The 13,816-nt window shown below is 44.4% G+C and overlaps 1 long non-coding RNA gene across 1 annotated transcript; it reads left to right on the forward strand.

The window, feature by feature from the left end:
• Positions 1-789: 789 nt before the first annotated feature.
• LOC112167616 lies at positions 790-3,258 on the forward strand. The gene is made up of 5 exons (XR_002923865.2): positions 790-1,042; positions 1,140-1,184; positions 2,324-2,611; positions 2,695-2,922; positions 3,005-3,258. It is a non-coding gene; the product is annotated as an uncharacterized LOC112167616 (long non-coding RNA).
• The last annotated feature ends 10,558 nt before the right edge of the window (positions 3,259-13,816 follow it).

Genomic DNA, 13,816 nt, shown 5'->3' on the forward strand with positions numbered 1-13,816 from the left:
TGAAATAAATAAAATACTAACAATCAATTGTGTTTTGTAGTGAGCACATGGAACTCCTGAAAAAAAAATAGTACAGAAACATAGATCACAGACATATGGAAAAGTTTCAACAATGGTTTCTAAGTCGTGCTAAGACATTATATGATAAAAGATTGATTTCATTTGACCCAAAAAGATAAAGTTTGACTATCATTTGACCTCGATGAACATCAGCAACTGATGGTACGTACGGATGTCAATGGTACAATTTCTGAAATGATAATCATCAACACCACAAATAAAGAAAGAAACGCAGCAGATGATGGAGATTTTATTGACAATTCTACGGATGATGATTTTATGTTGGGTGAAGAAGAATTACTAGGTGATTATAGTGACTAGATTTATGAACCGAGTTATTTCAATTTTTTTGAAGCTTTCCATAATTTTTTTTTTTTTTAAGAATGCGGCTTTCCAAGTATTGGGTGATATTATTTGGTATTTTTCTCAATAATTTTGTTGTTTTTCTTTTTCGTCTTTAAATAAAATTGTCTTTGAGAAAGAAATAAATTTGTCTCCATTTAATATATATATATATATATATATATATATATATCCCCTTCTTAGTTAAAGTTATTTCAACGTATTGATTTTGACTTCATGTATACATATAGAAATTAATTATTCCATAATTATGAATTTATCAAACTAATGATAGTTATCTATGCGATAATTATGATTATGATTCTATTTATTTATTTTTTTCTTAAAATAGTTAGGTTTCATTCTTATCAGTCAAAACAACTTTGATAACATGAGTTTTTTCCATCTCTTGCCGTTCTTCTCTCTGCTCACAGACGCCATCCTTTCTGTTTTTCTATCAACCAAGCGGGAAAATTAGGTGGGATTTTGAGAGAGAAGGCGGGATTTTGAGAGAAAAGAGAGGAGTCCTAATTAGGACTCTTCCTAACCCAAACAAGATGGATGACAATATAAAAGGGAATCGGCTCTGTTCATCACAAGATCAACTTCTACTCTCTCTATTCAATATTCATTTCAAAGGGTCTGTTGCAAATTGCCTAGGTTTATATCTTTTTATTTTTTCTTTTAAGGTGTTTTCTTCATTTGACTTTTAGTTTTTTTCTTTTATCGAATTGCAGATTACAGGTGTTCTTCGTTCGATTTTCCGGTGTTCAATTTTCCAGGTATGTTTCTAGGTTATTGGTTGAATTTTTCTGTGTTTCGCTGCAATTGGTTGAATTTGTACTGGGTTATCTGTAGAGATTTTGCAATTACCTATTTCAGATAGTTGGATTGGTAATATCTGCTCAAAGGTATATCTCCACGCTCCTCACTATTAACATGGTTCACAACTTCCAAACAATCTCGATTCAATTTTTGGTCTTTTATGAATTTTTTGTTCAAAATTTTGGTGGTTCTCATTTTCTGTTGTGTACCAGGGTAAAGTATCCCTATTTTTCAAGTTTCATTTTCCTTGTTATGAGTGTTCTGTCCCATTCCTTTCTTTTCTTTTTTGTGTTGCTGTTACTAGTTTGCAGTATGCCACAATATATTGTATGTGCTTTTGAAGACAGCAATGTTTCTTTTAACTTATAATTTTTTTTTTTCGCTTTCTGATCTGAAATTTATTTACATCTTATTGGGGGGCGGTTGGGGGAGCTTCCCTTTAGCATAATGCTGGTAGTACTAAAAGATTTAGTAACATTACACTTGCTTGAATTACTTGGGGAAGGAACTGATGTTGTTTTGTGTTGCTCATGTGAATGGACTACGGCATGTGGGATCATTTAGTCTTCTTTTGTATTAATTGGTATGTCAGATTCATAGAAGATATGAATCGAAGATTTCTAACATATGACTTGGGACACTAGTGCACACTTACCGTTTGTTTTTAACCCGATTGAGATACTGAACTTGTTTCTTGATTTGATTCGTTGATTAAGAGTCGCCGAATTGGCGAAACCTTTTTCTTATTCTTTTTGTGATAAAAGAACTGCAGATCATTGTACTCTTCTATATGAAGAATTATCTAGATTCCTTTTAGTATGTACATAGATAGAGTACAGTATGAAGCTTTAAGGAAAACAGACTAAAGTACAATGTGTTTAAAAGAGGAATTGGTCATTTGATCTTACTAAACTTGTGGGCAGTATTGGTCAATTATTATGTTATTTTGCTGGGCGGTATAATTAATTTTTTTTTTGGGTCCATACATTTGTCTAAACTTTGAATAAGTTGTATTTTTTTTTTTTGAACAAAAGATAGTTGTACTTCTACTAAACTTTGAATAAGTAGTTTGACTCTTTCTTGTTATGTAATGCAGATGATATTTCAAGCTCTACAAATCAAGGCTTCCTCTACCCCTGCTGAATTGAAGAGAAAGCGTGGAATAAAGACTGGAAAGGGTATGATTCAGATGATTGCTAGGAATAGCAACAAGAAGATGGAGATAATATTTGACCGGATGTATTGGGTCCTTATTACTGAATACATGTACAGTAAGTTCACTACCTCTATAGGGATTCAGGTTCGAAGTCGAGCTCCAGTATGTTACTATGGGTGGAATAAGATTCCAGTAGATATTAAGAAGACATTGAGAGAAGGATTAACAGTAAGTTATTTAATCAAATTGGTTTAATGTATAGTTAATATATTGTGTCCCTAACACTTTTGGATTATTTGAATCTTGATTAGGTACATTTTGATGTGGAAATAGAACATCCAAAAATTGTGAATTTTGTGAATAACTAGATGCGCTTGGCGTATACTCAATTCAAGTGGAAGTTGCATGATCACTACCGAAAATGTGAAACACCTGCTGAGGGATTAGCCATGCTTCCTCCACGGGATCTATGGCGTGAGAGATCGACAGAGGAGTGGCATTGGCTATGTGATAAACTCTATACTAATCCAAAATATATTGTATGTGTTCTCTATACCTACATTTTATGCTTGGATTAAAAATCTTAGAGTATATATTTTTGACTTCACATTATTTATAAAGGTAAAATGCAACAAGAATTCAGCTAGCCGAAGAAACAAAGGAGTATGAATCGTGGCGGAGCTGTGTCTTTCATTTAACATGCCTTGGAGGAGTTGTGCTAGACTTCTTGGAGGACGATTTGGGATTTATAAAGTCATTTTCAGTCATTTTTGGTTTAGGTTAGCTAGTTTTTTCTTTTTATTAGTTATTATTATTTTTGGGTAGAATTTTTGTAAGCTTTATTAGATTAATGAAAAATCTTGGATTATTATTAATATTTTTTTAATATTCAAATTATTTTGAAATTTTTAAATAAATAATTATTAAATGAGACAAAAAATCCAGCCTCATGTAAAGTTATTTGCAACAAACAATGATTCTTTTGCATATATTGCAAATCATTATATGAGACCTCACCTATTATTTTTATTAACAAATATTTAATCTTGCATTTTATATTTTCGACAACTACTATGCTGATTTGACATATCTTTATAAAGATATTGGCGACAATCCAGAATCGTCGTAAAAATGCTTAATTTCTCGCTGAATTAAAAATGCGACGACTTTAGATTGTCTCAACCAGTTGTCGCCTAATGTGTTTTACTGATTGTCAAAAGCGACGAAATTACACAGTTGTCGTTTTTTCAATATGCCACGCAATTAGTTTCTCGACGAAATTATATGAGACAAACAAGAAGCCTCGCATATAATTTTCTACAACAAATACATATGTGTCACATATTAATATATGCAACAAAAATGAAACCTCGCAGTTATTTTTTGCAACAAAAAAAAGTCTCGCATATAAATTTTTGATAAAACATATAAACCTCGCAGACGGAATATGCAACGTAAACGAGGTTTCGTATATTATAAATTGTAGCAAACATAAAGTCTCGCTTATAGCATTCTGTAACGCACTCACTTGTCTCTCAAGATGTCATATGCGAGGAACGAATTGCATCGCTTATTGAAAATGCAACAAACATCCAATCCCCGCATATGGAATATGCGACGTAAACGAAGCCTCGTATATTAAAAATAGTAACAAATATAAAGTCTCGCATATAGTTTTTTATAACACACTTGTGAGTCTCACAATTTGTGATATGCGAGGAACTAATTGCGTTGCATATTGAAAAAGTGACAATTGTGTAATTTCGTCGATTTTGACATTCAGTAAAACACATAAGGCGACAACTGGTTGCGACAACCCAAAGTTGTTGCATTTTTAATTCAGCGAGAAATTTAGACTTTTTACGACAACTTTGGGTTGTCGCCGATGACATTTTCTCTTGTAGTGAGATATGTCCCTGCTGCAAGATTGGGTGGCCGCCAAAGATAAAAAGGTTGAGATCCTTCAGCGGGAGTCTGCCGCTAGGCTGGCCGAGGTTAAACGGCTGGAGGGTGAAGTCGCTCGCCTGAGGACTGAGGGGAGCAGCGCTGCGGCCGCCACTATGGAGTCATACAAGCAGTCGGCGGAATATAAGAAGGCGCTGACAGAAGCGGCGAAGGCCGGTGCCCTAGCCAATGTGGAAATGCTGCAGCCGAACGGCGCCATTGATTGGGCGAAGGCGTCCATGCCGGTCGTGCCGCCAGCTAAGGATGCTCCGTCAGCAAAGGGTGTTGCCCCCTCTCAGGTTGATGGTGCCCGCTCGGGTAGTGGGGAAAGTGGCGCTTGTCCGGCGGATGACTCCCAGCGGACTCCTACCCAGTCGGAGGTGTCCCGTGCTGGGTTTTTGGCGGGCCATACCAGGGCGGATGGTACAATAGAGACCCCAAGTCCTACTGCCCGCAGATCTGACCAGACAAGCCGCCAACAACCGCCGTCGGACGCTGAAGGTGGAGATGCCGAAGGAAACCGAGCCAACCTCGCCAACCCTTGAAAGATGGAAGTGAAATTATTTTTGTAGCCGCTGAGGCGTAATTATCTGATGTAATGAACTTTTTTTTTTGTTTTTGGGTGGGGAGTCCCAGCCCTAAGTATATGAAATTTCTGAATTTGGTTTTTTTTCTATGACATCTTGTACCGCTAGAGTTTTGACAATTTTGCTTTTGCCAATGAATGAAACATTAAAGGAATTAAAATTGGTCCAAGTGCACAATGTAGCGGACGTGGTCCGCTGACTGGCATTGCCAGTTGCCCCTAGTGCTAGACTTAGTAACAATGGTTTGAATAATTCCTCGTTTCATTGATAGCTGCCTGAACAGCGTTTACAAAAGCGGGGTCGTACCCGTTGGGTAGCTTCCCTTAGCTAAATATTGAACAAAAATTTAGCTAAGTCTAGATGCTCTTGGGTAGCGGCATGACTATTTGTAGTAATACCGAAGGTGTTCGGTATTCCAAGGGTGGGTCGTTGTGACGCCATCCTTGTCCACTAAGTAGAAGGTGCCTGGGCTAACGACTTCTACAATTTTGTATGGACCTTCCCAAGTAGGGCGGAGTTTAGTTGGCGGTGGTATGACTTTCTTCATTACCCAGTCCCCCAGTTGAAGGTTGCGGGCTTTGACCCTGGCGTTGTAGAAACGCGAGACCTGCTGCATGTTTTACAGGTTGTGCAGATGGGCTTTATGTCATTTTTCCTCTAGGAGATCCCTGTCAAGGTTGACTCCGTCGTTGTTGGTCTCTGGGCAGAAGCCTTCGACCCTAGCGGTTGGTTGAGTTACCTCGATAGGCAGGACGGCCTCAGTTCCGAACATCATACAAAAGGGGGTTTCACCAGTGGCAGAAGTTGGGTTCGTTCTGATGGCCCATAGAACTTCCGGGAGTTTCTCCGCCCACAAATCCTTGGCCCTGTCGAGTTTCTTTTGTAACAGCTTCTTGATTATCTTGTTTGCCGCTTCAACCTGGCCGTTGGTTTGCGGGTGAGCAACGGATGCGAAACGCATCTTGGTACCCAGGTTGGCGGTGAAAGAGATGAGTTCCTTATTATTGAACTGTGTGCCGTTGTCTGTGATGATTGTATGCGGGACCCCGTAGCGACAGTAGATGTTCTTCCAGAGGAAGTGAATTACTTTGGCGGTAGTTATTGCCGTCAGGGGCTCCGCTTCTATCCATTTGCTGTTGTAGTCGATAGCAACAATGATGTATTTGAACTGGCCCTCCACGGTTTGGAATTTTCCCATCAAGTCCAGGCCCCACGTGGAGTGAATCCATGGACCGATGATGACCGACAGTGGTTCAGCCGGGGCATGTGGAAGATCAGCATATTGTTGGCATTTGTGACAAGATTTCGATATCTGCCGGACGTCGTCACCGAGTGTAGGCCAGAAGTAGCCCTGTCGCATTGTGCGATTGGCTAAGGATCTGGCGCCTGAGTGGTTTCCACATTCTCCGCCGTGTATCGTTGCCAGCACGACCCTTCCTTCCTCTAGGGTTAGACAGCGGAGGTTGGGGTGAGTGAATCCCTGGCGGTAAAGTTTGCAGTTTTGGATGTTGTAGCGGGTTGCTCTCCGCTTGAGTTGTTGCGCGTCGACTTTGTCCTCTGGCAATGTCCCGTTGCGTTTGTATTTGATAATCTCGTCCATCCAGCTAGGATTGACCTCAATGTTGAAGATCTCCGCCAGGGTTTTTGTGATACTTGGCCTGTCGAGACACTCTACTCTTGTGTCCGCTGGACTTTGGTGTGGCTAGACGTTTGCCAGTCTTGCTAGTGAATCAGCCTGGGCGTTCTTTTCCCTTAGGATTTGTGTGATGGTGTGAAATTTAAATTTTTTAAGCAGTGTCCTGACGTACCCTAAGTATGCTGCCAACTGCTGGTCCTTGGCCTAAAACCTGTCGTTGACCTGGTTAACGACTAACTTAGAGTCGCTGAATATGTTGACACTGTCGGCCCCTGAATCGATGGCGAGGAGTAGGCCGGCAATGAGTGCTTCATACTCCGCCATATTGTTGGAAGCCTTGAAGTTGAATTTCAACGCGTACTCCGCATTCAGCCCCCTAGGACCTGTCAAGATGACCCCGGCGCCGCTGGTCTTGGCGCTAGCGGAGCCGTCCACATGCAAGTTCCAGTCTGACTGCTGGGGAGCTGGCTTTTCAACGGTCATCATTTCCGTTGCGGGTGGTGCATCGGTTTTGGATTGACGCTCGGTGAGCTCAGCAATAAAGTCTGCCACCGCCTGGCCCTTCATGGCGGTTCTCAGTTTGTAATTGATGTCAAACTCGCTGAGCTCAATGGCCCACTTGCTGAGGCGCCCCGAATGTTCAAGGTGCTGCATTACTTGTCTCAGCGGTTGATTGGTTAGCACATGGATTGTGTGGGCTTGGAAGTACTGGCGGAGGCGTCTGGCGGCAACGATGAGTACGAGAGCAAGTTGCTCCAAGGGAGGATACCGTGTTTTCGCTCCTTTCATGCCTCAGCCGACATAGAACACTGGGAGCTTGTCCTGGTTCTCCCGCCAGACGATGGCGCAGCTTACTGCCAATTGCGATACCCCTAGGTATATGTATAGTGTTTCGCCTTGTACAGGAATGGAAAGGAGTGGAACTGCCGCCAGGTACTCCTTCAAGCCCTGGAACTCTGCCTGGCACTCTGGGTTCCAGTAGATGACTTTCTTGTGGGTTGTTTTAAGGATTTTGAAGAATGGGGCGCACCTGTCAGTCAGTCTGGAGATGAATCGAGATAGGGCAGTTAGCTTGCCCTGGAGGCTTTGGACGTGCACCTTCCATTCTGGGTCCTTCAAGTCGAGGATGGCTTGCACCTTGTCAGGGTTAGCCTCGATGCCTCGTTCACTGACAATATAACCCAGAAATTTGCTGGCGGTCACGCCAAAGAAACATTTTTCTGGGTTGAGGCGCATACCGTAGGCCAAGAGGATGGTTATTATGATTTTGAGGTTTGCCACATGTCCGCTGGCTTTTATACTCTTGACCAACATGTCGTCTACGTAGACCTCGATTATCTTGCCCAGATGTTCTGCGAACATGGCGTTCATCAGTCACTGATAAGTTGTTCCTGCGTTCTTCAGACCGAAAGGCATAACATTGTAACAATACAGGCCTTTGTCGGTGGTGAAGGTGGTGCATTCCTGGTCGTCGGGATGCATCCTGATCTAATTATAGCCAGAGAAAGCATCCATCATGCTGAGGAGCTCGTGTCCAGCAGTTGCATCAACCAGTTGATCAATGCGGGGTAGTGGGAAACTATCTTTTGGGCATGCCTTGTTAAGATTTTTGAAGTCGACACACATCCGCCACCTGCCGCTAGCCTTTTTGACCATAACCAGGTTGGAAATCCACTGGGGATAGATGACTTGGCGGATGAACCCAATGCTCTGCAGCTTGGCAACTTCTTCTCCTATAGCACGGTATTTCTCTTCGTCAAAGGCTCTGCGCTTCTGCTTGATAGGGTAGGAGGATGGTTTGATACTCAACTTGTGCTTGATGATTTCAGTGGAGATACCTGGCATGTCGGTATATGACCAGGCAATGACCGTAGCATTGTCACGTAGGAACTGAGTGAGTTCCGCCGCCAGCTCTGGGTCTAATTGAGCGCCTATGCAGACTGTCCGCTCAGGGTGCTCGTCAGAGATGCTGACAACCTTTAATGACGTTTCTGGGTTGACCGGCTCCTTCTTTACGTACTTCTTTTCGTCATCCCTGGGATCCTCAAAGATATTTGGTGGTGGACCCTGACTCCCTACCACAAGGATCTCATGGCAGTGGGATGATCGTGCTATAGTAGTTGAATAACATTCGCGTGCCAACTGCTGACTTCCCCTGACACAACCTGTGCCATTGGGTGTATCCGGTGATGATGCACTTGAGTTTGCCGACCAATGATAGCGTTATATGAGCTGAAACAATCGACAATTATGAACTCCGTATGTATCTCCGCCATACATGGACTAGTACTGATAACTAGCCGCATATAGTCAGAACCCAGCGGTTGCGTGACGTCACCAGAGAAGCTGAGCAGTGGTTCATGATCTTAGAGTAGTTTTTTGTTTCGCTTAAGGTTGTTGTAACAACCACTGAATATGACGTTGACAGCGGATCAGCTATCTACCAGGATCCTCCCGACTGACATTTTGCCGAGAATGGCGTCGATCAAGAATGGGTCATCATGGGGCAGATGTACTCCGCGTTCCTCCTCCTCTAAAAAGGTAATGGGCTCCCAACCAGACTTTGGGAGTTTTGCGGATCTTTCATAGCGGATGTTGCAGACTTCCTTTGGGTGATTAGCTTGTGCATAACGCTTTCTTGCCCTGTGAGACATGTTGGTGATTGGAGCACCTCCGTCGATGGTGTTGATGCGGCCTAAGGGCTCAATGTCAGCGATCACAGGTGGCGGTTGGCGCACCTTGAATTGCTCCATCTTGCCATCACGGTACAAGGTCTCAATGGCCGTTTTGAGAGCATTGCAGCTGTTAGTATTGTGACCGCTGTCCTCGTGGTATACCACCTGCCGGTGTTTCTTGGTTTTCCCGCCTTTGGGTATCTTCCTGGGGGCGGCGGTGGGATCTGATCCTTGCATTGATTGTATATTTCCTCATACGAGGCTGTGAGGACTGTAAATACTGCGTACCGCTGAGAGGACTCCGTCTCTTTGTTGCGGTTGTCCCCATGGGATGGGCGGTTTCCCTTGTAGTGTTGGTCCTTCTGCCGCTTGTTCTGGTACTGGCCCTGTTGCCACTCCCTCTTTTTGTCAGTTGGCAGTGTGTTGGGGGTTTTGTTAGTGGTCCCCTGCTGACTGGAGGAGGGTTGTGTTGATTTTGCTGGCGTTGCTAGTGGCGGTGGGGTTTCTCCATATGTGATAAATTCTGCTTGGGCATGAATGACCGCCTCACTCATGAGGTGGTCGTACACCGCATTTGGATGATTGTAGTTGAGGTGATAGAGGAATGGCCCCTTGAGGAGTCCCTGCTTAAAAGTCGCCGAAGCCATTGTTTTATCAAGATCATGGCATCGAGATGCTGCCGCTCGCCACCTTGTGACAAATGCCTTTAGTGTTTCCTCCGTACCCTGCTTGACGTTGAACAGTTGGCTTGTATTGTGGTGTCCGGCGGACAGTAGGATGAACCGAGAAAGGAAAGCGTGTGACAATGCCTGGAATTAGTCAATGGATCCCGGCGGGCATTCGAAGAACCAATTCATTGCCTCATTGTCCAGCGTTTCGCTGAACAGGTGGCATAGGGTGGCATCATCGAATCCTTTGTTGTTGGTGACCTTCTTGAAGGTGTCCATATGGACGAAGGGGTCAGTCTTACCGCTGTAATGTGACATTTTTGGAGTCTTTGCGTACGCCGGTCTGATAGCCTGTAGGATTGCAGCAGTGAATGGTCCTGGCCTGGACGCGAAAAGTGGATTTGAAATTGGCGCCAGGGTGCTTGACTCCGCTCGGATTAACCTTTCCTCCAACTGCTGCATCCTTTCCAGTATTTGAGCGGTTGCATCGCCAGTGGGGCCTGGCCGAGCACTCCGCTGGACTGATCCCCGCCTGGGAGCGGGTGGGTTTCCCTAGGTTTTTGCCCTTGGTCTCGAGCGGTGGGGCGATGATTCTGGGGCACGGGGGCGGCCCCATTCCCAATAGCTCTGGTGGTTCCAGCGGGACCTGCATATGTACAACTGGTGTTGGTATCAATGCGCCGGTACTAGGTTGGCTGTGCCTGGTGCTCCGGGACTGTTCGCTCAGTACCGGGTTGGTGGTTGCCTCCAGCGTTCTTCTTAGTTCATCAAAACGTGATACCAATGTGGCCACCTGCTTTTGGGCCTCGGCCTTTTCTTTGCGCTCTTGTTCAGGTTCTCTGTTTGCCGTATGAAGGTCCGCCAGTGCCAGCTCATATAGAGAGGTGAGGTCTTGGCCTAGTGGGCGGCTGCTACTTGGGTTTGTCTCACCGCCAGGGTTTACCGGGCTGCTGAATAGTGCGCGGTTGAGGTTTACCACCGGGTAGGTTGGGGGATGGCTGACTGGTCTGCCTGCTCTTCAGCATTTCCCCCGCTACCGTTAGTCATGGTGATTGTGGCGGGATGACCTTTTGTTCAAGGGTTCCCACAGATGGCGCCAATATTAATGTTCGAAGTCCGGCGAGAGCCGATCTTTCGTTTAACGCGGGTCTGGTAGGTGGACCGCTACTCTGAGGATTTGATTGCCTCCGCTAGCTGTCACACGAGAGACAGGGCGTCAGTGGGAGACCGCGTTGGGCGGTCTTCACTTCTCCGATGCCTAAGTCATTCAACACGTATAGGTAGCATAACAATAAATGAGTAGTGAATGCGTCATTAATGAGGAGAGAGGAGAGAACCTTTTATAGGTGAGGAGAAGGTTGATCTTCTTCTTGTTTTCGATGTGGGACTGATGTGCTTTGATTCCCAGCGTCTGGAGCTTCTGATGCTATCTTGGCGTGGCGCATGACGGCGCGTCAGCGGTGATCTGGGGGTGATGCAGGGCTCAGGTTGTAGCCCGCCTGGCTGTGCCTTCGCAGGTCACTCCTTTGGTGAGAGTTGGTACCTCTGGCGGTACAATGAGCATGGCTCATTATAGCTAATTATGCTTGTTCTGGCACATGTAGGTACAGATACCAAAACCAAGGTATCAGAGAGGGGGACCTGATATGTTTGACCCAGAGGCTCATGGGGCAATGTATCGTAATGGGAGTGTAACTCGAGCTTTCAATAGGCTGTGCTTGAATCATGGTTCATGGGCCGACCCAGAAGTGATCCCCTCTTGGGTTTTTAGTGAGAAGGAGTAGTTTTTAACTGCCAACCCTTTCTTCCCGGTTCCGGCCCAAGTAGACAATTTTGTCACCCAAACCCATCATGCCACCTCAGTGAGACTAGTGGAATTAGATCCACCTACTACCACTAGGCCTGCTATCATTGAGTCAGTAAACAACAAACTTGAGCAGCCACAAATAGATAAGATAGTGAAGAAGACACATTAAGGCTCATCATGTACCTCGACTACTGTCAACAGTACCCCAAAGAAAACAATGAGCATGCAGAAGCCGAGCCTTAGACTCTCACAAGGTGCAGGAAGAGGTAGGGGGAGAGGTAGAGGGAAAAAGGGTAGAAGCAAAGATGTTCCAGTTAGTGAACAACAAACCGAGCCAGTGGAGGAAGGGATGTTATTCCCTGTGGATAGTCATGGAATCCCCACAAGGACTGCAAGGGGAGACAAAGTGGATAGCCCTGATATTGTGGCTAAAGGTACGGAGGATTTAACCCACCTCTAAGGTTGTGGCGGCTGGCCCAGTACAGCTGCAAGGCCACAATGAATTGCCTGGCTTGGAACTGTCAAGGCTTGGGGAAACCTTTGACAGTACAATCACTCAAAGAGATTACCCACTCCCAAAAACCAGATTTTGTTTTTCTGTCGGAAACTCACAAATGCAACAACTATGTTAATAGCATTCGTGTTCAGTTAAGATATAGTCAAGAGTACACAGTAAATCCTATCAATTCTGCAGGAGGATTATACCTTTGGTGGAAAGATGATTACAAGGTAGAGATCACGGACTTTTCGAAGTATTTCATTGACTCGACGATTACACTGCCGGATACTGGTTATGAGGTGAGAGTTACATGGATGTACGGGCCTCCTTACCAAACTGATAAGGAGGTATTCTGGAGAAATTGGGAAAATAAAGCAAGAGATGACGGAAGGCCTTGGCTATTCATTGGTGATCTCAACGAGATGATGTTTCACTATGAAAGGGAGGGCAGAACTCCCTGGGACCCGAATAGAAGAAGGTATCTGAATAATTTTTTATCCACTAATTCACTTATGGATATAGGGTTCAAAGGACAAAAAATTACTTGGGCCCGCAAAGAAAATGAGATGGTCATCCTCCAAGAGAGAATTGACAGATGCCTTGTGTGCAAGGAATGGCTTTTTTGTTGGCCTGACTCATGTCTTACACATCTTGCAAGACTTGGATCAGATCACAACCCTCTTCTCTTTACTTCTAGCCCTAACATAAGTAGAAGGAAGGCCTGTTTCAAGTTTGAGGCCTACTGGGCTGATGAGGAATACTCCTTTTCAATAGTAAAGGATAGCTGGAACAGTAACTCCAACATCCCCAATATTCTCCAGTGGGAATTAAATCTCAATCATTGCAAGTCAAACCTCCAAGCCTGGAGCAGAAAGCGATTTCCTAAGTGCAATAAAGAGGAGATCAAAGCTTGCTTGTATGAATTAGAGGAGCTCCAACTAGTAGCTCCTTATAGTAGCGATAAGCAGCAACCTGACATTGAGTCGAAATTGGGATGCCTTTGGCTTAGGGAGGAGAAGTATTGGCAGCAAAGGTCTAGAGTTAATTGGCTCAAAGCCGGGGACTCTAATTTTAGATTCTTTCACCTCTCTACTCTTCATAGAAGACAGAGGAACCGCATCCTAAAAATCCAAGATGAGGGGGGTAGGTGGATTTCAGGGGAGCGACAGATCAGGGCAGCTTTTGAATCACATTTCAAGGGTATGTTTCAGAGCAATGGTCAAAGAGTATGGGGAAATGCTTTTTGCGGAGCTTCACCTATTGTTTCAAAGGATATGAACTATAAACTTCTTGCTCCTTTCACTCTCGAGGAGGTCAAGGAAGCGGCTATGCAGCTTGGGGCACTAAAGGCCCAGGGACCGGATGGGTTCCCAGGTCTTTTCTACCATAAATACTGGAAGTTGGTGAATGAGGTGGTTTTTAACTCCTCTAAGGATTTTGGAGGGGGACAGGTCAGTTTGAATAGTCTGAACCAAACACATATTGTCCTAATTCCTAAAGTCCCCAACCCTGAGACAACCTCACAGTTCCGTCCGATTAGCCTGTGCAACAATTCATATAAGATTCTTGCTAAGGTATTGGCAAATCGCTTAAAAGCTGTACTCCCTTCCTTAATTT

This window comes from Rosa chinensis, chromosome 5 (genome assembly GCF_002994745.2).
Source record: "Rosa chinensis cultivar Old Blush chromosome 5, RchiOBHm-V2, whole genome shotgun sequence".
Classification (NCBI taxonomy): domain Eukaryota; kingdom Viridiplantae; phylum Streptophyta; class Magnoliopsida; order Rosales; family Rosaceae; genus Rosa; species Rosa chinensis.